At 41.8% G+C, this 6,538-nt stretch overlaps 1 non-coding gene across 1 annotated transcript; it reads left to right on the top strand.

Annotated features, from left to right (window-relative positions):
- The first annotated feature begins 333 nt into the window (after positions 1–333).
- On the top strand, positions 334–426 carry tRNA-Arg(CCT). The gene is given in 2 exon segments: positions 334–371; positions 390–426. It is a non-coding gene; the product is annotated as a tRNA-Arg (tRNA).
- The last annotated feature ends 6,112 nt before the right edge of the window (positions 427–6,538 follow it).

The raw sequence follows: 6,538 nt of genomic DNA, 5'->3' as shown, positions 1-6,538 counted from the left end.
GCCTCATAAAGAGGGCACTCGGCTAAAATATGCTGTAGTGTTTCCAATTGGCCACACTTGCAAAAATGGTCGGCATCCTGTACTTTGAATTTGCGAAACCAGTCTCCCAGATACGCATGCCCACTTCGAAACTGTACCAGTCGGCTCAAGACATAACGGCTACTTTCCCTAAGGTAGCTGGCCAACTGTAAGCTTCGAAGCTTGGTTGTACATTTCGTGGAGGCGATTCTATTGAAGCGAACTTAAAGATCAAATTCCAATTTTACAGAGCCGCACCAAACTGCGGCGCAAACCTGAGTGACATGAGCCAACAACTAGAAAGATGTGTATCTTGCCCCATTGGCCAAATGGTTAAGGCATCCGCCTCCTAAGCAGGCCCCTGTTGGACACAGCGGAAGACTGCGGGTTCGAGTCCCGTGTGGGGTGTAAAGATCACTATTATGTGGTCAATTTGTTTTGAATTAATTTTTACAGGTCACGTGACCATGGATGCATATGCACGCGCGCGTAAAATATATATATATATATATTGTATACCGTATGTCGACGTACGTATACATATATCCACTATATATATATATTTGAAGGTCGACCAATAACCCATGGAAATAAGAGGATTTCATATATCGCTGATGAAATTGCCATTTTAATCCGACTTCTGAGCGTCAAGTTATTCCAAAAAATGTTTGTGTCTGAAGACGGAGGAACTGGCGAGACATTTTCAAGAGATTATGTAATATAACTTCACCATGTAACTTTAAGATATATCTATAGAGTCCATCAAAAACTAGTAACGGTACTGAAAACTGTTGGAAGTCGAATTGTTGGAAGTCAAATATCAATTATAAAGTATATCTGACCCTAATATATACGAAAGTACAAGGTTAGACACCGAAGTGTCTACATTAAAGACGGTCAGGAAAGGAAAAGAGCAAATAGAGGGAATCGTGGCTTTTAAAATAGCGATTGACTTCGGGACGGAGTTAATGTGTTCCGTGGAGATAGCGCATTCCTAGGAGTCTACTTTTCTGACACCCAACACGAATATCAATTATAAAGTATATCTGACCCTAATATATAAGTACAAGGTTAGACACCGAAGTGTCTACATTAAAGACGGTAAGGAAGGAAAGGAGTAAGACGGAATCGCGCCTTTTATAATACCGCGACAGGCTTCAGCACGTAATAAGCACGTTCCAAGGAGTCTACCTCTCTGGGGAACACCCTGAATAAGTCTTAACATTTATTGTGGTATGCGTCGAGGTGCATCCTGGTGCTTTCTTATCTGAAACCCAGCATGGGGAAACATTATGGCGGAACTCCCAGTATTACGAGAGAGTCAAGAGGAAGTGCTTGAGAAGCTAGCCTTGGGATAAAACACTCTATTGATTGCAAAGACAGGATGGGGAGAGAGCATAATTTTTACGGGGTTTCCCAGATATTGCAAGGGAAGGCAGGGGTTCAATGAAAATCAAACAGTCGTGATGCTAGTTCTTCCTATCAGAGCATTGGAAGAGAACATCGAAGCAAAGTTAAAAGAATACGGATATCGCGCAGAAGTATAACGAGGTACCAATTGTAGGCTTTTAAAGGCTGAAAAAGAAGCTATTATAGATGGGAAATATGACTTTGTCATAGCCTCCCCTGAAATTTTTGCCAGTAAGTCAATCGGGCATCTCATTAAGTCTACCTCATTCCAAAAAAGAATTTGCCTCTTTGCAATAGATGAGGCTCATCTTATTTGCCAATGGGGTAAGGAATTTCGCCCAGCTTACGCGAATCTTTATCAGTGTATCCAGGCTATTGGACCAAAATTCCATGCTTCTTGTGTTCCGCAACGATTAGCGATAAGACTTTGAAGTTTATTAATTCCAACCTCGGCCAAAACGTGAACGTGGTGAGACTGTCAATTGATCGGCCAGAAATCTTTCACGAAGTTCGATTTAAGTCTTCAGGTCATATTAGGAATTTGAAACCCATCTACTTCTCTGACCTTGAGAATAAAGCCGAAAAACCGCGTGCTAAACAGAAAATGGAAATTGCTCCAGCTAGGTTTGGGCGCCCGCCAGTAGCTGAAGAGGATAGAAATGCTCTTTTAGAAATAGCTAACTCCGGACCAGCGACTAAAGTCTTTGATAAGCGCAGTTCTAGGAAGCTTGCTGAAGTTATTCCCAAGTCAATTATTTATTGCGACAGTCCTGGTGAGACTATGGAAGTTACACGACAATTAAGATCCTTCTTCATGATATGGGAATCGATACCATGGCGGCAGGAAGTTCTATTAGGCCCTATCACGAAACGCTACTCTTGCTGCAAAGCTGCAAAGCTGCTACTATGATTGCCTTCAAAAACGCCAGATGTTGGATTAAAGTAGCAACTGAGGCGTTGGGCATGAGTGTGGATATTCCCGGTATTAAAATTGTTGCTCAATATGGAACCCAGAATTTAGAGACTGTATTTAGAGACTGTATATCAAAGGACAGGAAGAGCTGCAAGAAGAATCGGAGAAAAGTGAGTTGCGTACTATTTTACGAAAGACTCTAGCGGCCCCCGTCTAAGGATGATTTTAAGAAATTGTCGGCAGAGAACTCTAGGCATTGTCCGTCTGAGTATGAAGCGTTCTAAATGTGAAGCTGGAGATCTGCACGATTGTGAAACCTTTCTTGAAAGCGAGAACTTGTCTGAAAGTGAGAGCTTAACGGAAAAGTCAAGACTCTGATGCTGAAGTAGTTTTGAGTCTCTACAAATGTATAAGAGCTCAGTTCTTGCGATTCTTTGGCGGGAAGGAAAAGGTGTATGCTTCTAAGGAATGCTGCAGTTACTGTTCCAATAGGAACAAAGAATATTTCGAAAATAAAAAAGTCATACTCAAGGGTCAACTTACTGATGCTATTGAAAAAAAAAACATTACCAGGGATAAATTACGGGTTTTGAACGGTGAGAAAATCAAAGAGCTAAGAAAGTACATGACGAGTATGAAACGAGTGAAGTTCATGAGCGAGAACACAATTAAGAGAATTGCAAATCGAGGAAAAGGATTGAAAACTCACGAAGACCTTCTCCGTTTGTGTGGCAGCAATACGATACCGTTCGCTAGCGAATATGGAGCAGATATTCTGAAATACGTTAAATTGTGCACATGGGGAGGCGAAGAAAAAGAAAGAAAATATGGCGAAGAAAAAGGAAAATAAGGAAAACATAGCCGAATCAAGAAAACGAACAGCATCTAGCCAGTCTTGTAATGCCACTCCAACCAAAAAACTGAGTGGCTTACCTCACACGCCAGCGTCGCCATATTATCTCGGCATTTCTGCTGCTCATACCGTAACACCAGTTCGGACAACCAGGCTTTTGAACGACGTATCAAACGTTCCGGCCAAAACGAGACAATTTCTCCCTTAAAACGCCGAAAGATAAAAAATAGCAAATCATCGGTAACAATTATACTACAAATTCATCTATAGAAAGCTCAACATCTTCATCTTCTAAGTGCAAGGAGATGGGAACATCAAGTTCAACATCATCAGCAACATCAACACCCTTATTTCGGTCTGGTTTATTAAGCACCAACGATTCGAACATTAGTAGACAGTTTTAAAAGTTTCGCTGTGCTTTTCTCAATCCAGTTGCGTACACGCTCTCCAAGAACTCGTCTCAGAGTTTATCACGACTTTCGGGTAGATGCTTGAAAATATATTCTGCAAGCACCTTTATATTGTTGCAGTCTTGTGAGGCAGAGCGCCTAGATGTGTACTGTATACCAAATTCTCGCCTAATTGCGCCCTTAATTTCCATTGCTACACCAGTCACAATGGAATGCTTTTTCATGAAATTCTCGAAAGAGGTCATTGGTGATCGTTTTGCTTTCCAGATGTCTTTCAGTTGACCGTTCAGCAATTCTACCAGCCTGTCTGTTTCGAGCCAAGAATCCTTTTGACCTCTCAAGTTGGCGAAACAGTTGGAAATAACCCAACGTCGTCCTCCTGGCTCCATGGCCGAGCTATTTGTTAGGCCATTTCTCGAGCATAATAAGCCTTTGATGTAGCATGGAAATAGCATATGAGGCGATCAATTGCTTCATTAAGAAGGCCAATATCTGCATACTTGATGCCATATTTCAAGATCAAATATACCTCCATGTGCTCAAGAAAGGAGTAGTTGTTCTCCATCTCCGTCAGATATGTTGGCCTACCATCTCCGCCAAACGTTATACGAGATATCAACTTGTCAATAGACTCGTCAATTTGTTCTTTTGTGGACATTTTAAAAGAACATTCGACATTATTCGACCCATCATTAGTAAAACCAGCCAAAACCAAGGCGACAATTCGCATACAATAGCTGCGCCAACAGAGTGATTCTGTGGCGTAGAATTGTTTTGCTTCCACATCAGTGCCTTTAAATTGAATGTATGTGGCATCACTGAAGTTTACTAGGATCTTTCGCCCCTTCATAGTGGAACTTACTGATAAACTTCAGAGCATGCATTCTTAGATGAAAGAGACCTGGTACAAGTACAGCCCAATCTAGCGCACAGAATGGTGATGCTCCTCATTGTCATCTGTGTCATTAAATCCGTCCATCTTGTCCTTCACCCGCCTTATAAGATGAATTGTTTTCATATCTCCATTAACAAGCAATTTGTCTCGAAATGCCCTTGGGGGAAGTTTTAGCTGAGTGCAAAATATGTTTTTCAAAATTTCTGCGTTCCCTTCAATGGTCGACCCGTCTTCCATAATAGCATCAATCGGGGAAGAGATTGTTTTTCTTGGTTCTAAGCGATCAATAGTTGGTAGTTCCGGCTTAGCACCGAATTTCTCCTCATATGCCTCAGGAAATGCCTCCTGAAGCGCCCAATGGATGAATACTCTGCGAATCTATGCGGTGGAAATTAGCGGACTTTTAATTGCAATTAGGTGAGTTCGTTACCTCGATTGACCTCTCAGTTGCTATGGTCCTTTCTGCATCCTTAATAAACTCAGTCCCGGAAACCGATTTCAATTCTCCAATTTGAGAGCCAAGTCCTCCTTCCGGCATGCTTACCCCCTCAGCTACAATACCCTTGGTTACGGAGTGGAAATGCTGGCTGTTGTCAAAATTCTGTTCTTTAACTCTTTCCATCTGCTCAAAATTGTCATATGCGGGAACACCATTACCATTTTTGCCAATTCTTTTCAACCTCTTAGAGCTCTCTACTCCAAGCCCATTTTCTACCTCATCAACGGTAGTAAAGTGAGCAGACAGTCCAAGGCGGTGTAACAAATCAATGCCCAGTGCCTTTACCGAATTTAAGAGGAAATGTAGAGCAAGTATCTTCTGGATCGCACAGCTCCTCTCACTCATAACTCATGCTTGCCAATACAGCAAAGAGACGTAAACAGTTTCTCTCCTCGAAAAGTTTTGGTGCAATCAATTGCAACATTCGATCAATCATCGGTGCAGACTTTAATTCAGAGCACGTCTGGTTTACACTTAAGATAGTCTCATCGCTTTCATTTAGTTTTGCGAGCTTTTCAAGATCAAAGGCTGTAAAACTTGGTGCTCTGTAGAGCGCTGCAACCTCAGTTTTGATCTTTCCCTTTACTGCTTCTATCTCTGTAATATTCATAATGACCTTCGTTAGTTCTTCAGGAGTAAATAGCCTCTGTAGGAAATCCGGATCCATAATGGCCGACCTGAGGTCATGCTTAAGAGCTTCTCCCGGTATTTCCTGGATAGTAGGATATCCTGTATAAAATGTCTGATAATTTGATCCTGGGAGATTTATTACGCATAAGCTCGTATGAATCCTTGATCCTCTCTTCCATCCGTAATTCGGCTCTAAGCTTTGTACGTTCGGGTGGCATTGTTATCTGATATACCAGTACAATATTTGTGCACCTATAGCATAAGTGGAGACGGTTTTCAACGATTGCGATAAGCCATCGAATATGTATTGGACTTTGTTTTACCAATTCCCCCTGTAGGCGGTAAAATAATTATTATAAAGTCGAGTTTGAATTCTTGAGAATTCTTGAGAATTCTTGCGAATTTGCTGATTGCTCCACGATCTACCGGTCCCGAAAAGTTATCCGCACCAGAATGGAGATTCCCTGTGTAATTTTTATTTTTGAAGGAAGCCTGCCTTTCAGCTCTAGTTGCAAGCATGCCGCGTGTAGACTAAGTGTGTTTTCGAGTGACATGTAAAGATAATTTGAAGTGTATTCCGGTAGAACCTACCGTGCTAGCATGTTCATGATCTGTTAATTGGCCGGTCATGTTGTGTGCCAGAGAAGAAAGCACCTGGACATACCTTGACGATTGCGTTTAAGCAAGGGGGAACCACTTGGGGGGTACGACCCATAGAGATAGACTCCTCGGAACGCGCTAACTCCGTCTTGAAGTCAGTCACTATTATAAAGGCACGATTCCCTTTATTATCTCCCTTCCTTTTCCTTACCGTCTTTAATGTAGACACTCCGGTGTCTACCTTGTACTTTCGTATAAACTAGGGTCAGGTAACTTATAGTTTATAATTGATATTTGACAACCGACAAGT

This window comes from Trichomonascus vanleenenianus (assembly GCF_965637985.1).
Source record: "Trichomonascus vanleenenianus strain CLIB 3782 genome assembly, contig: TRVA0_083S, whole genome shotgun sequence".
Taxonomy (NCBI): domain Eukaryota; kingdom Fungi; phylum Ascomycota; class Dipodascomycetes; order Dipodascales; family Trichomonascaceae; genus Blastobotrys; species Blastobotrys vanleenenianus.
This window is presented reverse-complemented; position numbering and strand designations above follow the sequence as displayed.